General features: G+C 45.4%; 1 long non-coding RNA gene across 1 annotated transcript; it reads right to left on the bottom strand.

Moving 5' to 3' along the window:
- Positions 1 to 619: 619 nt before the first annotated feature.
- Positions 620 to 9,067, bottom strand: LOC121819976 (uncharacterized). Its single transcript, XR_006060386.2, has 2 exons — positions 8,772 to 9,067; positions 620 to 6,500 (listed from the first exon to the last, which is right to left on the bottom strand). It is a non-coding gene; the product is annotated as an uncharacterized LOC121819976 (long non-coding RNA).
- Positions 9,068 to 10,483: the final 1,416 nt, after the last annotated feature.

Genomic DNA, 10,483 nt, shown 5'->3' with positions numbered 1-10,483 from the left:
TTCTTGTCCTCATCTGTGAGACCCTCGGGGAGGTCTTGTAGCAACCTGCCCTTTACTGGCGTCCACTTGCAGGGGCCTCTGCTCCTGCCCACAGAAAAGCTAGCTCACATCCCCTGGACTGGACATGGAGCGCCTCAGGCCAGACCTTCATCTCATTCAGCTTTTATCCCCTGAAGCCCACACCACAGGAGCGTGTCAGAGAGTGTGCGTGTAGGAACCAGAGCCATTTGCCTGCCTTGGAAACCAGTATGTTTGCGCTTTAATGCTGAGTGCGTGCAACCCAAACCTGGGTAGGGAGTGATTCCGAACCATGGGTACTGAACACCCACCAGGAGCATTCTCAAGGATGTAGAGAAAGCAGAACCCTTATATGCTGCTGGCAGGAGTGTAAGGTGGTGCAGCTGCTGTGGGAAACAGCCTGGCAGTTCCTCAAAAGGTTAGACGTAGAGTCATTCTATGATCCAGCAATTCCGCTCCTAGGTCTGTGCCCAAGAAAAATAAAAACACACTTCCACCCAAAAACTTGCACATGGATGCCAAAGCACCATTATTCCTAATAGCCAAAAATCAGGAAACCACCCGAATATCCCCATCAGCTGATGAATGAATAAACAAAATGTGGTTTTTCCATACAATGGTTTATTACTTGAGAATAAAAAGAGATGAAGTACTGAGGCATACTATAACATGGGTGGACCTTGAAAACCCTGAGCTAAGTGAATACGCTTAGCTTCCATGTGCTTCCATGTGGTCATGGAATACCACACAGGAATCCATTTATATGAAATGTCCAGAATAGGAAAATCCATAGAGATCTATAGAAAATATATGAGTGGTTGACAGGACCTGGGCAGAAGGGAAAATGGCAAGTGACTGCTAATGGGAGTAGACTTTTCGGGGAAGGTGATGAAAATGTTCTGAAATTAGACAGTGATGATGTTTGCTTAATCTTGTGACTATACTAGAAGCCCGCTGAATTGTACACTTTAAAATGGTGGATTTTATAGGGTGTGAATTATATCTCAATTTTTAAAAATGGGCACCCATAATGATTGAATATCTAAACAGTAAGCAGCAGTGATGTCTAATGTGGTAAAAAGAGAGGCAACCAGATATGAGCTTCCTTTGAAAGAAATTCCATCACCTATGAAGGAGCTTTGCCAAAGGGAAAAAAATGGTGAACCTGAGTCCAGGCAAGCCCATACCTCCAACACAAATTTACAGAAAACAGAGAGGCAGAGAAACATGTAAAATGACATCATGGGGAAGTAGTCCAGACTTCAGGAAACCGAACTGGAAAAATGACTCAGTTACTTCAACAAACAAACTCCAAAAGAAAAAGAGAACCCACAAATTAAAAGGGAACAGCCAATTGCTACATGTGAAAGTTACCTGATTCTGAGTCAAATGACCTGTTTTAAAAAATTAGGGCATTTGACACTTTGGAAATGTGAAGACCGACTAGATATTTGATAATATTGATGCAACATTGTTAATTATTTTCAGATTTCCGCCCCCGCCAGCTTTATTGATATATAATTAGTGTATAACATTGTATAAGTTGTTACATTGGCGTGTAACATTGTGTGAGTTTAAGATGTGCAGTCTTGGCTTAATACACTTACATATTGCACTATGATTACCGCCATAGTTTTTTAGCTAACACCTCCATCACGTCATGTGACTGCCATTATCTACTCTCTTAGCAGCTTTCAAGTATATAGGACAGTACTGTTTTCTGTAGTGACAACATGGTGCATTAGATTCCCAGAACTTACATTCTAACTGGAAGTTTTTACTCTTTGACCAGCATCTCCCCATCCCCACTGCCTCCATCCCATAGTAACCACCATTCTACTCTGTTTCTACAAGTTTGGCCTTTTTAGCATCCACATATAAAAGAAATCCTATAGTATTTCTCTTTCTGTGTCTGACTTACTTCACTTAGCATAAGGCTTTAGGTTTCATCCCTTTTGTCCTAAATGGCAAGATTTCCTTCTTCTTATGGCCGACAATATTCCATTGCATGAATGTACCACATCTTCTTTATTCATTCATCAACAAATACTTCCTTAGGTTGTTTCCATGTCTTAGCTATTCTGAGTAATGCCAAACACGGAAGTGTAGATATCTCTGAGATTTTCATTCCCTTTGCATATTAAGCCAGAAGTGGGACTGCTCCATCATATGGTGGTTCTATTTTGAACCTTTTGAGCAACCTCCATTCTGTCTTCCACAGTGGCTACACCAATTTACATTCTCACCAACAGTGCACAAGTTCTTTTTTCCACACCTTCTCTACACTTACGCTCTTGCCTTTTTGACAAAAGCCAATCTGACTGTCATAGGATGATATCTTTTTGTAGTTTTGATTTGCATTTCTCTAAAAATTAGAAGTGTTGAGCATCTTTTCATGTACCTGTTGGTATTTGCATATCTTCTTTGGAAAACTGTCTATTTAAATCCTCTGCAATTTAAAAAATCATATTGTTCTTTGGGTATTGAGTTGTATGAGTTATATGATCTATCCATATTTTGGATATTAACCCATTATCTGATATATGATTTATAAACACTTTCTCCCAATCCTCAGGCTGTCTTTCATTCTGTTGATAGTTTCTTTTGCTGATTAGAACTTTTTAGTTTGATGGAATCCCATGTATTGATGTTGGTTTTTGTTGTTTGTACTTTTGATGTTATATACAAAAAATTGTTGCTAAGAGACGTGTCAAGAAGCTTTCTCCCTCCATTTTCTTCTAGCAGTTTCACAGTTTCAGGTCTTACATTTAAGTCTGTAACCTATTTTAATTGAAGAAATTCTCATTTCCCCATTGAGTATTCTTGGCTGCCTTGTCAAATATCAGTTTACTATATGTGTATGAGTTTATTTCCAGGCTCTTGATTCTGTTCCATTGGTCTATGTGTCTATTTTTATGCCAGTATCATACTGCTCTGATTAATATAGCTTTGTAATATAATTTGAAATCAGGAGGTTTGGTATCTCTAGCTTTGTTCTTCTTGGTCAGAATTGATTTTTATAATCCTATGCAATTTTAGGATTTTTAAACATTTTTGTGAAAAATTGTCATTTGAATTTTGATATAGATTGCAGTGAATCTTTTCAGATTTGATAATAGTATTTTAGGTTTTGTGTGTGTGGTCAGTTCTTGTTTCTTTGAAGAATCCTTATCTTTTAGAATTACTGAGATGTTTATAAAAAATGATACTTGGGATTTATTACCAAATAATTAAGAGGGAGGGAAATAAGGGGAGGTATTGATAAAATAGGATTGGCCATAAGTAGACATTATCGAAACTGGGTGACAGGCGTATGAGTGCTCATTATATGTTGCTACTTTTGGAAATTTTGTTCACAAAATTTGAAAAATCTTGAAAATTTCCGTATTTCCATGTTAATGTATCATTTAGAAGGAAAGAAGAAGAATTGAAAGAGAAGAGTTGTGGCAAAGCAGCTGCTGTGGTGGGGTGCCAGGGCAGACGTTTGTCAGCCGCGGACTGCCAGGCTCGCTTTGTCTGGTCTCTGACAGTACCCTCCCTCTCTCCCTGCCCCCACGGGCCCTTTCCCAGGAGGGGGCTCTCTCAGTGGCCATGCCCTTCTGGACCTGTGGACTCCCATGGACCAAGGTAGGATGAGCACATGTGACCACGTGAGGCTACCACTGTTACGGAACAATGGATGAGTTTACAGCGTGGCCCTCCCATAATCAGAGCACTTTCGAAAGCAAAGAGTTGAGACGTGTGAGGAGAAAAAGGGGGAAACTTCTTGACCAGGAACCTACTGCAGTTTAGGGAAGGCAGAAGTGTTTTTGGGTCAAAGGTTGGGGAAAATTCTGGTCTAAGGAGTGACTTGAGCTAGAGCGACAGATAGATCTTTGAGTTCATTTCTTTATGAAAATTAAAAAGCCCTGCAGGCAGACATGCTTCTTCCTTGCTCAAAGATGCACTTTAGAAATGGCTGGAGGCTCAGTGGAAGATCAGTGGCAGGCTGGCTGTTTCAGGAGAAAGAACACATTTCCCACAGAAGCAATGCTACATGTGGTGCTGGGTTTCTAAGCTCTCCATCAATCTTTAAAATTGTATATGATCTTTGAAAATTGTGAATCACTAAGGAATTTCTTGGTGGTCCAATAGCTGAGGCTCGGTGCTTCCATTGCAGGGGGCACAGGTTCAATCCCTGGCCAAGGAGCTGGGATCCTGCATGCCTCAAGGTGTGGTCCCCCCCAAAATTGTGAATCACTGTACTGTGCACCTGAAATGTATATACTATTATAAATCAGTTGTGCCTCAATAAGAAAACGAGAAGAAATCTGAAAGACTAGACACTTATCCAGCTGAAAGACACCACTGACTCTTAGGTACAACCCTAGTGCCATGCTGCAGATTTGACATTCACTGGGGCACTTCCCGCAGTGACTCACGTGCATGCGTGTCTGTGCGTGCTAAGCTGCTTCAGTTGTGTCTGACTCTTTGCTTGCAGTACTGAGCTGCACCGCCCCTGCTCTGCTGTCCCCAGCTGGATGACATTCAGGAACTAGATGAACCATCCTATCTCTACTCAGGGGATCTTCCTGACCCAGGGATCAAAACTATGTCTCTTATATCTCCTGCATTTGAAGGCAGGTTCTTTGGCACTGGCACAACCTGGGAAGCCCCCATAGATCAACTATACCTCAATTTTAAAAAAGACAAGAAATCTGAAAGACTAGACATTTATCCTTAAAATAATGGATTTATGTTACCTCTTTACCATATGTTGAATGCGAGTTTGTAAGGAAAAGCTATTCAATTATTTAACAAAAAGAAGTTACAATTATTTAGTTCCATCTGAGAGTTATTTGTGAAACTTCAATGAAATCATCTTATCAACTGAAGGAAAATTAAGTTTTTCCTTATTGAAAAAAATTGACTTCAAATAAAGAAGAAAGTTTACGCAGCCAGTTTAAATGCTGAGCATTTGCACCTGAAAAAACAAAGACAATTTTCAAGCTTTGGGAAGTTACAGAACGCCTGTGTTACATGTCGGGCTAGCAGAGATGTGTGCCCGGTAGCCCTCAGGGACTGTCAGTGAGATTCAGAGGAGGGAGAGAGTCCTTCCAGTTAGGAAGCCAGGGTAGCAGTGAGATTTGAGCTGGGCTTAGAGTGGTGGATACATTTCAGGGGTGGAGCAATCCCTCTGACCTCCTTCCTCATATTTGTTTTAAATTATTTATTTATTTTTGGCTGTGCTGGGTCTTTGTTGCGGTGCAAGGGGCTTTCTCTAGTTGCAGAGAACAGGCTCTAGGGCGTGTGGGGTCAGTAGTTGTAGCGCATGGGTTTGGTTGCCCTGCAGCACATGGAATCTGCCCAGACCAGGGATCAAACCAATGTCCCCAACATTGCAAAGTGAGTTCTTAACTACTGGACCACCAGGAAAACCACCTTCCTCATCTTTGTTAAGGATAATTCTGAAGTGTGCTTTGGGGCAATTCCCACATTAGCCTGAATCAGGCCCAGGGATGAAGCCTGATTACGAGGAAGTGCCAGGACTAAGGCCAGATCCATCAGAGGCAGACAGAAACGTGCTCAGAAGGTGCTGAATGACAGCCCTGCCTCCAGGCCTTCAGGGTGCCTCCAGCTGATCGTCATGGCACCATGCTCCTCCTCCGTCAGATTCCAGTCTGCAGTTCCTGACCTGGTTTCTCACTTCCGCTTCTGTCAAAACTGCAGGGTCAGATTGGCTCTTATCTTTGTTTTTGTTATGATGTTCCAAATACAGCCTTCCTCAAGTGATCTTTTCCACCAGGCCCATAACTTCTTCCTGAAACTAGCATCCAGAATACAAATACCAGATCCATCAAGCAGGTTCAAAAAATAGGTCTCGGATGGCTTCCTTATTTCGGGAAGCATTGGATTAATTATTTCCACTCAGGAAAATATTACGCTGGAGTCCATTCCTGCTTCTAGTCCCCAAGTGAACTCCAGGAAGAAACAAATGAAAAGCAGTTTTAGTGTGTGTAAATCAAAGGAGGAAAGGGCCTTGTTTTCCCTCACGTGAAACTTTAATAAGGAGGATAGACTCTCTTGAATTCCTCCTTTCCACTCCCGTAGCATCTAGGAACTCATCTCTCATTTGTTTCTCAGCCATCTGAGCCAACTGTCCATATCAGTTATCTATTGCAACAGTAATGCTGTGTGAATCTCCCAGTTTTAGTAGCTTCAAACAACAACCCGTTTCTTATTACTGATGTGTCTGTAGGTTAGATGGGGGATTCTGATGACTTAGGCCAGTCTTGTCTGAACTCAGCTGGGCTTACTGTAGAGGCAGCTGGTGGCTGATGGGATGAATCGGTTCTCCTCTGCAGACTAGCCTGGGCTTATTCGCTCTTCCTGTAGCAGTCTTGCTCCCATGGCTGAGGCAAGGGATCCTCAGAGAAGAGCAGAAGCATTCCAGATCACCAGAGTCCTGGACTTGAAATGGCACATCACACTTCTGCTCCGTTCTGCTGGCCAAAGCAAATCACAAGGTCAGCTCCAATTCCAGCGGGGTGAGAACACACTCTGCCTCTTAATGGGAGGAGTCGTGAAGTCAGTAGGCAGGGGGATTGCTACAGGGGGGTCATTAACTGTGCCCATGAATGCCAGAAATCTGTCAGAACTGCCAACATGATTTTTCTTTTAGCTGTGGACTTAGTCCAACTTCATACATTAATGAAACATTCAGATTCTACTTCCAAATTCCTAATTCCTAGGGAACTGGGAAAGCAGAACACGCCAGCCTTCTGTAACCCTTCTTCAAGTGACAAACATTTCCAGAGCACCCACCGTGCCAGCCCCTTGCTCAGTAGGTCCTGGGGGATACAGAGAAATGGCCGTGCTCTGTAGCCCAGGTGCTCAGCCCAGAACAGGGAGGGGAGGCGCCACTGAGCGCCTATGGGAATTCCTGGGGGTAGTGCTATTTGGTCTCAAGTTAGAGTTTTACAGAAAGAGAAGAAAGTCAGGGGGGTGGGTGGGGGGCGGTGGCGTGTATCCCAGAGATCTTGAGGCTGTAAAGATGGTCGTGTTTTCAGGAAAGAGAGCTGCTTGTAGGGAAGGGCAGACATGGGTTGTGAAGGATACATGAAGCCACTGCAGGGCTTGAGATGAACTCCTGTGCCTGGGTTTGCTTTTGGAAATATCTCTGGGGCAGCAGGGGGCTTCCTAGCTGGCATTAGTGGTAAAGAACACGCCTGCCAATGACGCAGGTTCAATCCCTGGGTCAGGAAGATCCCCTGGAGGAGGAAGTGGCAACCCATCCTAGTACTCTTGCCTGGAAAATTCCATGGGCAGAGGAGCCTGGAGGACTGCAGTCTGTGGGATCGCAAAAGAGTTGGGCGCAACTGAGCTGCTGAGCCATGGGACAGCAGAAAGGTGGAGTGACAGCGGAAGACAGGGAGACTGGCTGGGAGACTATTTCCATTCCAAGACTGTCCTTCCAAGTTGACGTTTCTCTGAGGCCCACCTGCCAGCTGATCTGCAGAGCCTCTCCGCTACAACTCAGAAGCACTTAAGCCTGTGTGCGGTGGGGGCAGGGCCAGGAGGCTTTGCCTTTCTCTGCTCTTGGCTGACTTCGTAACAGGTTAGCCTTTAAACTTCTGGCTTGTTCCAGACACTGTGCCTCGGGCCCTGGGAGAGACCTTACCCTCCCTGACCCTACATAACATCTCCAGTTTCTGGGAAATGCAGCCTGTGCATGATCAGGTGAGAGAGGTGCATACAAATCCTCCACGTCTCAAGCCTCCCTTCTCTCCGCTGATCCTACTAGAGCTCCATCCTGGGAGAACTGCGGGGGCGGTTTTCCTCTGCTGACACCTAGTTCAGTTTCTGAGCTTTCAGAGCCCCTGCCCATTTCCCACCACAAGCGGGTTTTCACAGATCTCCTGGGGAGTGTGGCGGGCAGAAGAGTGGCCCCAAGACGTCCATGTCCTGCCCTGATCCCTGATATGTCGGGGGCAGGAGGCCTGATGGTTACAGGTCTCACTGGACCCGCGAGGCCCTCGAGCGCAGGCTCTTGGGAGCAAGGGCTTCTGGGTCACACCTGGATCGTGGGAACATGTGACATCAGTCAGCCAACAAATGAGACTCATCTGAAGTGACTACTGATGGCTGAAAGGGTGCCCGGGAGACAGGTGGTGGGACTGCAGCCCAGGGTGTAAGGGGGAAGGGTCAAGAAGCCTGTCTTTGGTGCTGGCACCTGGGCAGGAAGGGGACCCCAGCAGATGCCGCAGCACTGAGGTGGTTACTGCTACCCACAGCCCCCCCACCCCCACCCCCATGACAGTCATTCACGGCAGGCTCCACGTGGCTTCCCTGCCTCAGGCAGAGATGCAAGCTCAGCCAGGGTAGGGCGGACTTGGCTGGTGTGTGCTCAGCGAGCACGTGGGAGCCAGTTCCTGCTGGTGCCCCTCACTCCTTCAGTGAGCAGGAATCCCGTCACACAATGGTCTATCTCCCCTCAGTAAAATCCCCCACAGCTAGCTGTTCACATTCTGAAGAGAGAAACATTCCATTCTCAAAGAAAAGAGAAACATCCCTTCTTCCACAGAGCCGCTAAGAGCCAGATGCTAACTAGGTGTCACTTGAAATCCCTAGACACCAGTTCCCATAGCAACCCCAGGGCACTATCATAGCCTGCCCTTGATACAGATGGCTTTAGCAAGGGGTTTTGAAAGAATCAAATATTTTAGACATGAGTTTTAACCCAGTTTTTAGGTAGACATCAAGGGGTTCCTTACCTCAAGTAATTTGATGAGAAAGTCGCTGGTTGGTTCAGTCCATGAAAACAGCTACTCTGGTGCAATGATCCGTGGCTGGGAGCAGGAGGCAGTCGGTGTAAAAGCACTCAGACTGCATCCTGTGATGAAGGGAGCCTCTGAGACTTAGCACCATGTTTGAAATCCTTGGATGGCCTTCTGCGCACAGTGCTGTTTGGAAATGATGCCAGGAATCAGAGGAGCCATAGGTGCGTAATGAAGACAGCACTGGGGTGAGCCCTCTACCAGCCTGCATTACTCAGCAAACCCACGTCTGCACTCAGCCGCTCGGTTTGGCCACATCAGCGCCCTCTGACGAGGACAGCCCTCTCCTCCGCCCTCTCTTGGGCACTGCAGTGGGTGAGTTAAGATTCTCCCCAGGCCTTCTTCTCTGAGAACAGGTTGTCTTGACCCTTGGCGTGGATTCTCCAGGCTTCTTAGAGAAACAGGCTGGGATTTCAGGATTGAGAAAGGGAAAGAACAGATAAGCCGGGACTAGCTTGTGGTGCCAGAAGATAGAGAAGTGCTGGGAACATGATGACATATCCAAAGATCACAGGAGCCAACTTGAAAGGACTCTCGACAGCCAGAACTGGGGAGTCTGAGCAACAAAGTAAATAAGGATAACAGTGGATCATGACCTCTAGAGTCAAATGAGTGTATTTTGCCAATTGAAAGAAGCCAGATTCCCCAAAACTACATATTGCATGAATCCACTTACATGACATCATGGAACAGGCAAAATCATAGGGATGGAAAACACATCAGTATTTGCCAGAAATAGGGGTTGATCATGAAAGGACAGCATGAGGGAATTTCGGAGGGTGATGACACTGTTTCATGGCTGTGATGGTCGACATATGAGGCTATACGTTTGTGAAAACCCACAGAACTGCAAACCTCAAAGAGTGAATTTTACTGTGTGTAAATTAAAACCATAAATAACTGGGATGATGTGTGTTTTCCTGAATAGGAGGTTCAGTCCCGTTCAGTCGCTCAGTCATGTCCGACTCTTTGTGACCCCATGAATTGCAGCACACCAGGCCTCCCTGTGCATCACCAACTCCCAGAGTTCACTCAAACTCATGTCCATCGAGTCGGTGATGCCATCCAGCCATCTCATCCTCGGTCGTCCCCTTCTCCTCCTGCCCCCAGTCCCTCCCAGCATCAGTCTTTTTCCAATGAGTCAACTCTTCGCATGAGGTGGCCAAAGTATTGGAGTTTCAGCTTTACCATCAGTCCTTCCAAAGAACACCCAGGACTGATCTCATTTAGAATGGACTGGTTGGATCTCCTTGCAGTCCAAGAGACTCTCAAGAGTCTTCTCCAACACCACAGTTGAAAAGCATCAATTCTTCGGCACTCAGCTTTCTTCACAGTCCAACTTTCACATCCATACATGACCACTGGAAAAACCATAGCCTTGACTAGGTGGACCTTTGTTGGCAAAGTAATGTCTCTGCTCTTTAATATGCTATCCAGGTTGGTCATAACTTTCCTTCCAAGGAGTAAGTGTCTTTTAATTTCATGGCTGCAGTCACCATCTGCAGTGATTTTGGAGCCCAAAAATACAGTCTGACACTGTTTCCACTGTTTCCCCATCTATCCATCTATTTCCCATGAAGTGATGGGACCAGATGCCATGATCTTCGTTTTCTGAATGTTGAGCTTTAAGCCAACTTTTTCACTCTCCT

The sequence above is a fragment of the Ovis aries genome, chromosome 7, assembly GCF_016772045.2.
Source record: "Ovis aries strain OAR_USU_Benz2616 breed Rambouillet chromosome 7, ARS-UI_Ramb_v3.0, whole genome shotgun sequence".
In the NCBI taxonomy this organism is placed as follows: Eukaryota; Metazoa; Chordata; class Mammalia; order Artiodactyla; family Bovidae; genus Ovis; species Ovis aries.
Note: the sequence above shows the minus strand (reverse complement) of the source record. Positions and strands in the feature narration are given on the sequence as shown.